Source organism: Microtus ochrogaster, chromosome 8, assembly GCF_000317375.1.
Source record: "Microtus ochrogaster isolate Prairie Vole_2 chromosome 8, MicOch1.0, whole genome shotgun sequence".
NCBI classification, from domain to species: Eukaryota; Metazoa; Chordata; class Mammalia; order Rodentia; family Cricetidae; genus Microtus; species Microtus ochrogaster.
Window position 1 is genome coordinate 88,360,608 of NC_022015.1, and position 9,962 is coordinate 88,370,569.

The following is a 9,962-nucleotide window of genomic DNA, read 5'->3' on the forward strand; positions in this document are numbered from 1 at the left end:
GAACATCCTTAGATCCTTAGCTTATCTGTGTCTCAGGCTTCCTGAATTTTGTATGAACTCTCCCTCCCTCCCTCCCTCCCTCCCTCCCTCCCTGAGTGTACGTAGTACACACACATGTGGCACATATGGAAGCCAGAAGACATTATCATGTCTTCTTTTTGTACACCCCTGTATATTTTTGAAATAGGGTCTCTTACTGAGTGTGAAGCTTTCCATTTTGACTGGTTAGCAAGCTTCCATGATTCACCCGCCTTTGCCCTGCCTGTGCTGGGATTGCAGGGGTGCACTGCCATGCTTGGCTTTACATAGGTGTTGGGATCTGAACTCAGGTCCTCATGTTTGCATAGCAAGCTCTTACACACGGAACTGTTTAGGCCAGGGTGCTCACCACAGATGGCCTGGAGGGTAATCCAGGCACCTTCTCCTTTAGTTTTAAACTCTGTTACCCCGAGCTCTTAGTCCTGCTCCCTTAGGGCACCTCTGAAAATTCATCTACTACCCTGCCATGGTCCCAGACCTTTGCTTTCTGGGCCCCCTTCCTAACCATTTCTTTTTTGGAGGGGTGCTTGAGACAGGATAATTCTATGTAGCCCTGGCTGTCCTAGAACTCACTATTAGACCAGGCTTGCCAAATTTACTGAGATTTACCTTTTTTTCCCCCGAGTTCAGTGATTAAAGATGTACATCACCACACTCCTTACCACTTTTTTTGAGCTATAGTGTGTTCAGCCTCACTCTTGGTTATGGAATCCTTGTACATACTGTTCCCTCTGCTGGGCATCCTTTTGCCCCAGCCATTCTCTTTGCCATGGTACCCCCCCCCCGACTCTCATGGATACTACACTCCCCCTAGAACCTGACCTCCTAGATGCTGGCATGACTGCCCCCAACTCCAAACTCAGAGAACAAGAACAAGGCTGTGTCTCCTTTCTCCTTCATTATCAGAGCCTGGAATAGCAGGTGTTTACTGACTAGAGGAACAAATGGATGAAATCAGAGCACTTATCTGATAGATAAAGGAATGTTGATTATCTTTCCTGTGGGTTTGCCAAAAGAATCCCTCGGATGTAGCTCGGTAGAACAGCATGTACAAGATGCTGTACAATTAGCCTCAGTATAATTCACACATAGACACACACAGACACATACACACACACACACACACGAATCCTAAGGTTCTCTTGCAGAGCCTCAAATTTATCTAATTATGTGTTGACAAAGTTGTATGTCCTGTAAACTTGAAATGTCCTGCTTCAGTGGGTCCTAAGTGGTTTCTGGGTACCCCTGCAGGGTCCAAGGGCAAGTTTTGTCTAACATTGGCTTGGTTTAAATCCTTATGTGCCCCCGAGGACACTGTAGCTGGAGAAGAAAAGGGATGAGGTGCTCTTTACCTCAGATCGCAGGGTGTAGTGTCTTAGCCCTTTGGTGGGCTCAGCTCCTCTTCATCTGCACCCTGCTACAGAGGCTGTTTCTTTAAACTTCAAGTGTCATTCCTTGCAAAGAGACAGTAAATGGGGAAATGTGTATGCCTTTGAGACCAGGGCTATCAGAGTTCCATGAGACTTGGAGAGTACATTTTAAGATCGAGAGGCAGGGCTGAGCAGATGGCTCAGCAGTTAAGAGCACTTGATACTTTTCCAAAGGACCTTACTTCTATTCCTATCACCCATGATGTCAGGCTGTTCATAACCTGCTGTAGTTTCAGTTCCAGATGCCTCTGGCCTTTGCAGGTGCCTGCACACACACACACACACACACACACACACACACACACACACACACACACACACCGCACGCACGCACGCACGCACGCACGCACACCACACGCACACCACACACACGCACGCATGCACACACACACGCACACACGCACACACACACGCACGCACACACTCACACACACACTTTGGCCTTTGCAGGTGCCTGCACACACACACACACACGCACGCACACACACACACAGTCACGCACGCACACACACACATCCCCCCTATATATATCTATATATACACACACATATATATGTTTAAAAATAAAAACATCTTAATTTTTAAACTGAGAGGTGTGTCTGGGGATGTAGCTCAGTTGGTAGAATGCGTGCCCAGTATGCACAAAGCTCTGGGTTCAGTTCTCAGGGTCTCTAGCCCAGGCTTGGCTTTGACATCATTATGTAGTAGAGGATGACCTTGAACTTCTTATACTTGTGCTGGGGTTAAAGGTGTATGCCCCCAGTCACAGTTTATGTGGTGTTCTGTGTAAGTTTGCTTTCATGACCGGGATCTGTGGCTATGAGGACACCTCTGCTGGCAGGAGCTGGTTGGTTGTTTTCTTCATCAGATGTCAGGTAGTGGTCGCATGGATGGAGGAGGGAGGGGAATCAGAGTGTCTCCTGTAGAGGGCTCCAGTGACCCATACTTCCATTGCTGCATGGCCCTAGGGTTATGCCTGGCTCACAGTGCCACCCCAGAATGACTGATTCATAACCTTCCTGGGTCCAGAGGACAGAAGAGTGTGGAGTACTCAGAACTCTGGGAGACTCATGAGTTTGGACTTTATCTTTTCTGTATTTTGGTGTGACTGGGAGGTCGGTGTGGGCAGTGGAGGCTGATAGGTGAGGTAATAGGTAAGGCTATGGTGGGGGAACATGAGGAGATTACAGCTTGTTTTTGCTGTAAGCAAATAACCACCAAACAGTGATGAAACTTTTTCCTGAATGCTGTGTGCACTAAATCATCCCCATGTTTTCTGCTATTTTTACAATTGTGGGTTGCAAAGTAGATGTTTTCTTACCATTTTGTAGATGCAGAAACTGAGACTTGAGTTGTTTACTCGAAGTTCACTAGCTAGTTAGTCAGCAGCTGAGCTTACCTGTGTGGCACTTACCCAGCTGCAATGGGGCCTAGTTTCCTATTGTTTACCTGGGATGTGCAGGTGTCCTGCTGCAGACACACAGTGCACTTAAGGTGCTCATTCTGAGGGCCTTGGAAACTTGCAGAAAGAACAGTCTCTCTTTCTCTTTTTTTAAATCTTGTTTTTTGTTGTTGTTGATTTTTATTGAGCTCTACATTTTTCTCTGCTCTGCTTCCTACCTCTCCACTCTCCACTTCAACCCTCTTCCACGGTCACCATGCTCCCAATTTACTTGGGAGATCTTGTCTTTTTCTACTTCCCATGTAGATTAGATCTATGTATATCTCTCTTAGGGTCCTCATTATTGTCTAGGTTTTCTGGAATTATGATTTATAGGCTGGTTTTCTTTGCTTTATGTTTAAAAACCACTTATGAGTGAGTACATGTGATAATTGTCTTTCTGGGTCTGGGTTACCTCACTCAAAATGATGTTTTCTAGCTCCATCCATTTGCCTGCAAATTTTAAGGTGTCCTTATTTTTTCTTGGTCTTGGTTACCTCACTCAAAATGATGTTTTCTAGCTCCATCCATTTGCCTGCAAATTTTAAGATGTCGTTATTTTTTTTCTGTTGGGTAGTACTCCATTGTGTAAATGTACCACATTTTTTTTTATCCATTCTTTGGTCAAGGGGCATTTAGGTTGCTTCCAGGTTCTGGCTATGGCAAACAATGCTGCTATTAACATAGTTGAGCACATATCCTTGTGATACAGCTGAACATCCTTTGGGTATATACCCAAAAGTGGTATTACTGGGTCTTGAGGAAGGTTGTTTCCTAATTTTCTGAGAAATCTCCACACTGACATCCAAAGGGGCTGTACCAGCTTGCATTCCCACCAGCAATGCAGGAGTGTTCCCTTTACCCCACAACCTCTCCAGCATAAGTTGTCATCAGTGTTTTTAATCTTGGCCATTCTTTCAGGTGTAAAATGGAAGCTCAAAGTTGTTTTGATTTGCATTTCTCTGATGAATAAGGATGTTGAGCATTTCCTTAAGTATCTTTTAGCTATTTTCGATTCCTTTGTGAAGAGTTCTCTGTTTAGGCCTGTACTCCATTTTTTTTTTAAATTGGATTATTTGTTCTTTTGATGATCATTTTTTTGAGTTCTTTGTATATTTTGGAGATCAGACCTCTGTCTAATGTGGGGTTAGTGAAGGTCTTTTCCCATTCTCTAAGCTGTTGTTTTATCTTGTTGACTGTGTCCTTTGCTTTACAGAAACTTTTCAGTTTCAGGAGGTCCCATTTATTCATTGTTTCTCTTAGTGTCTGTGCTACTAGGGTTATATTTAAGAAGCAGTCTCCTGTGCTAATACATTCAAGTGTACTTCCCACTTTCTCTTCTATGAGGTTCAGTGTGGCTGGCTTAATGTTGAGATCTTTGAACCATTTGGACTTGAGTTTTGTGCATGGTGATAGATATGGCTCTGTTTTCATTCTTCTACATGTTGATACCCAATTATGCTAGCACCATTTGTTAAATATGCCAGTAGGCTAAATATGGATACATCAACAGTACAGAAGAACTTTGGGTGACTGTCCAAGTAGTGAGATGTCTCTGTCAATTCTAGAGTTTTTAAAGTTGCTTCCTTTTTGTTTACATAGGTAATATTATATCCTTCTGGAGTCTTTGATGGAGTTGAAGAATTTGTAGTTATAGTTTTCCTTACTTATTATAAAAGATAAAGTAAATAAAAATATTGTAACTGTAATTCTTGCTTGGTATCTGTTTTGTTATGTGTAATTTTACTATGTTAAAGTTAAAGCCTTCATTTTTCTTTAAACAGAAAAGGGGAAATGGTGTGGGAGGTCCTCCTGTTTATGTGTTACTTTTATTGGTTAATGAGTAAAGAAACTGCCTTGGCCTGTTGATAGGGCAGATCTTAGGTAGGCAGGGAAAGCTAAATGGAATGCTGGGAGGAAGAAGGCAGAGTTGGAGAGATGTCATGGAGCTGCAGGAGACAGATGTACTGAAACTTTGCTGGTAAGCCACAACCTCGTGGTGATACACAGGTTAATGGAGATGGCTTAAATTAAGATCTAAGAGTTAGCCAATAAGAAGCTAGAGCTAACGGGCCAAACAGTGATTTAATTAATATAGTTTCTGTGTGGATATTTTGGGGCTAAGCAGCCAGAAACAAATGAGCGATCCCCTGCAACAGAAAATAACTCTATTATTTATCTTACCTTGATGAATTTAAGGTTTTATACCTAAGCCATTTTCTTTCATAACTTGTATTGCATCCTAAAATTATCCTTTTAGACCTCAAAACATTTCCTTAGATAAACAATTTAAGCTTTATGTCTCTCAAGCTTATACACTTTGTATCTCTTTTGTGAGTTTCTTTTCTGAATTGGTAACAAGGAAAACTGTAACTATAATTATCTAGTCTCAAACTCCTACCAGAGACCCAAGAAGGATAAACTATTACCTGAGTAGCAAACCCCTTTCAGAACCAAGGCTCAGCAGGGCTGCACCACTTATATTGCAGTTAAGAAGCTGTGGGTCAGCTGATGTATGACAGCATGACTGTTGCCCAAGGATGCAGCCTCCATCACCAGCACTGTCCTTGGGTAAGGGTTTCCTGAGAGGTCGTCCTCAGCTGTGTATCTCTTCCAAGTTTTTCCAGACTCTTCTCTCAGGCTCAGTTCTAGTGCTGAGGAGGCCTGTCTTTTTGTCCCCATGGTGACCAGTAACCAGGCCTTGTGTTGGTTTTGGTTTTTCTAATTTGAGGTTGTGGGATCCCCTGGTGTGGCTGAGGTTTTTATGCTCTGGAAACCCCAGCTGTGGTGTGATCATGAGGTAGGGCTTATGTGATGTTGGGACCTGCCACAGACCACAGGCCCCACAAGCCCTGGGCAGCACACCGTGCTTCTCCATGCTCCACTCGGGAAGCTTTGGGTTATTCTAGCTGGAAACTGCGGCACCATGGAATTTTCTGGGGTTAGAACTGTGTGTCTTTGTCTCACCACATCCAGTCCCGCAGAGGCAAGGACTGCTCGGAGGCCTGGGTTATACTGAGGCTCCTGGCCCCACCACAGCTGTGTCTGTTCATTAAGTGAGATCGTCTGCTACATCAGGAACCCCTGATAAAAGTGGCAATAAAAGAACCAGCTACTAGACAGACCAGTCGACCTAGAAAGAGTCTCCCCTGCCTGTTGCTCCTCTGACTTCTTTCACCACCTGCCCCATCCCTGCCTTACTGAGTTTTTTCAGGCTTCTCCCTCGTCTGATTTTTAATATATCCGAGTATCAAGAATATCAGTAGAGTGTGAATGACTTAATCTTATGCAACTTGGGCCTCTTCCTGAGTCTCTGAGTTGGCTCTTCTGGATACCTAGGATGGGCCCTGCCATGTGATTCAGTTGGTGGGATCAGGCTTTGAAATTGGATAGGATGCTGCTTTGTGTCCCCAGACCTTTCTACTTCTGTATCCTGCCTATCTTTGGAGTCATACACCTAGCTGGGAAGGCCCCCAAACACTCAGACACCAAGATGGTCATGATTTGGATAAGAATGGTCCCCACAGGTTCATAGGTTTGACTACTTGGTCCCCAGTTGGTAGAAATTTTGGGAAGGATTTAGGGGCGTGGCCTTATTGCAGGTGTATCACTGATTGTGGGTTTTTATAGTTCAAGACTTGTGACATTCCTGATGTGATTTTTCTGCCTCATGCTTGTGGATCGAGATGTGAGCTCACAGCTGTTCTTGTTACCATGCCTTTGCTCTGCCATTGTGGACTTTCATCCACTGAAGCTAAGCCCAATTAAATGTTTTCTTTTTTAGGTTGTCTTGGTCATGATGCTATTATCATATGCTCTTATCTTAACAATAGAAAAGTAACTAAGACAAAGGCCATGACTTCTAAAAGCTCCTGGTAGTCCTTGACCAGAGGAGAATGGATTTTAGCTGCCCAGAGTCCTTGGCTGATACTTGCTTAGGAGACTGTGGTACACAAGCCTTTGGCAGCCCCTTTGTGAGGCTTTCTGCTACATAAGTTCATCACAGGTAGTAATGGTGTATAGGTAGCTGAGTCCTAAGAACTCACCTGAGTGGAAAGAACTCAGCAGAGTCTAGTCACACACACTTCTCAGACAGCATTGTAGCATTGTTGTCTAGATGTTGGCCAAGTGCAGATAGGTCATTTTTGTCTGGAAATACAATGGAGTGACCTATGGTATAGTCATTAGGACATGTAAGAACCTCTCAGACCATATTCTGAATGTCTTTGAGGACATCTCTGATCTCTACAGCTTTCCTCTCTGATATGTAATCTGTTATAATAGAATGGCTCAGCATGATGAGAATCTATAACAAACTTGGTCCCTTGCATAGGCATAGCACAATCCTTAAAAAACCATAGACCTTTAATTCATGGACTGGGTCCTGGCAAGAAATCTTTGAGTCTGTGTACCCTGAATTTCTATCAGCAGTATTCCAAACCATTTTGCAGGACGAGCTGATAGCTTCTGTGGCTCTCCCATGTCACCTCCAGTCACACCTGCCACCACTGGTACCTTTGCTCAAGCTTGCTTGCATGGCCTCCTTTCCATCCACCATAATGGAACCTATCAGACTGTCACAGACTTCAGGAAAGACCACGATGTGTGGCCCTGAGAGAGAAGATGAGCCTGCAGGTCAGATTTGTTCCTCAGGGACATTTTCCTCAGGGAATGACAGAAAGCAGGAAGACAGCAAGCTGGTGAAAGGTCGTGAGAACTCTGGATTTGATAGTAGCCAACTATCGTGTGATACAAGGCAGGCTAGACACAGAAAAATGGGACTGCTGTCACGATGAGTCAGAGCCCTGATTATCAAATTTTGGAATTGGGAGGAATATTTTCAGGAGACGTGTCCAAATTCTCGTGTTTCTACAGATCCCCTTTAGAAGTAGGCAGGGTGATGAGAAATCAGAGAACGAGAAGTTTTCAGGAAGTTCAAGTGGTTATTCCTTATCTCTGGTATTGCTCAAGCATTTGCATCAGACTCACAGGCTTCTGGTCCCTCTGATTTCACCAGTGGAAACATTAATTTGTTTCTTCCTTTCTTTTTTAAAGATGATTTATATGTTTTTATTTTATATGCATTGGTGTTTGTCCTGCACGTATGTCTGTATGTGTTGAATCCTCTGGATCTGGAGTTACAGCAGTTGTGAGCTGCTGTGTGGGTGTTGGAAATTGAACCCAGGTTTTCTGGAGAGAAGTCAGTGCTCTTAACCCCTGATCCATCTCCCCAGCCTTGGAAACATCAGTTTCTAGTCAGGCCTTGTGCTGCTGCTCCAAGTGTTGTGAGAACAATAGAAGAACAAGAAGAAAGCTCCTTTCCATAAAACTTTCCTCAGCTTCCCCAGAGAGAAAATGAACATCATCCCGAGACTGTCACCCGAGCCTTTGCTGGAGTTGTGAAAGGCCAAGTTGTCTAATGATTTGAAACTCTTTCCTTTCTGTGACTCTATTTCTAATCTGCAAAATGGATTCAATGAGTAGGATTTATCATTAGGGTTAGATGATGAGTAAAAAATGGGTTCGCTTTACCAAGTTCCCTGGCCTTGAGTTTGTAAGAAACACCACAGTTATTTAACTTCTAAATCAAACTGGTGGGTGTGGCAACACATGCATTTTGGAGACAGAGGCAGGCCCATCTCTGAGTTCAAGACCAACTCATAGAGAGTTCAAGGCTAAACAAGGCTACATAATGAGACTGTCTATAAAGCAAAACAACTAAAGAAAGGGAAGAGACAGAAAGAGTGACTATTATTGCTTGGTAAACCCTCCACTGTTTTCACTGCTGGTGCACGCCCTCTCATTGAAAGGTCACCCTTTTGTTGGCTCCATTCCTCTTCCTGCCGTTTCCTAATCAGAGAGCACACGTATCAGTGTCTCTAGAAACTGCACCAGTGAAGGAGCTGGCAGGAATTTGAAACTCCTTGCTTGATGGAGAAAGGTCATTGGTTAATTAAATAAAGAAGCTGCTTGCCCTGATAGGTTAAAACAGGAGGGAGGAGTAAACAGAACAAAATGCTGGGAGAAAGAAAAAGTGAGGTCAGACTCCACAGCTCTGCTCTCGGGAGCAGATGCCTCAGAGAGACGCCATGCTCCCCGCTCCTGGGAAGATACACTCCCGGTAAGACCGGTGCTCACTAAGACCGGTGCTCACAGATTATTAGAGATGGGTTGATCGGGATATCAAAATTAGCCAGTAAGGGCTAGAGCTAAAGGGCCAAGCGGTGATTAAATAAACACAGTGTCCGTGTAATTATTTCGGGTAGAGCTAGCCATGTGGGTGGCCGGGTGCCGGGACGCAGCCCGCCGCTCCTATTTCTACAGATGGCGCCCAGACGTGTGGACAACTCCCACAGCTCTGCTCTCGGGAGCAGATGCCTCAGAGAGACGCCATGCTCCCCGCTCCTGGGAAGATACACTCCCGGTAAGACCGGTGCTCACTAAGACCGGTGCTCACAGATTATTAGAGATGGGTTGATCGGGATATCAAAATTAGCCAGTAAGGGCTAGAGCTAAAGGGCCAAGCGGTGATTAAATAAACACAGTGTCCGTGTAATTATTTCGGGTAGAGCTAGCCATGTGGGCGGCCGGGTGCCGGGACGCAGCCCGCCGCTCCTATTTCTACACTTGCTCAAGGGACACACATACTTTCCTAGTGTCTCCCCTTCCAGACTTTGCCCTGTCCTCCTTTTTCAAGCTTAAGGTCCAATCCCTTGGTCCTTTGGGTACTTCCCTTGAGCAGTGAACGAGTAGAGCTCAGCTGGCACCTCTGTTCTGTGTCTTATCCCTTTCTTATTTAATGACTTGAGCCATGCTCCTAGCTCTAGGCCATCCTCCTGTCTGAAGCCACCCTCTTTCATGTTCCCTCTCTGGCTTTGACCTCTACTTTCTGGGGTTCCTTGAGGTTTAATGTTTGGACTGGGCTGTTACCTCCATACTGACAGAGACTGGGTTGTCTTTTGTAGTAATAGGAGCCGTGGGCTGTGTCCCGCCACCCAGTTAGCTTTACCCGAGATAATTACACGGACACTGTATTCTTTTAATCACTGCTT

The 9,962-nt window shown here is 44.6% G+C and overlaps 1 protein-coding gene across 1 annotated transcript in view; it reads left to right on the forward strand.

Annotated features, from left to right (window-relative positions):
- The window catches only part of Grk5 (G protein-coupled receptor kinase 5), a 205,384-nt gene that overhangs the window by 69,832 nt on the left and 125,590 nt on the right, over positions 1-9,962 (forward strand). The window lies entirely within an intron of this gene.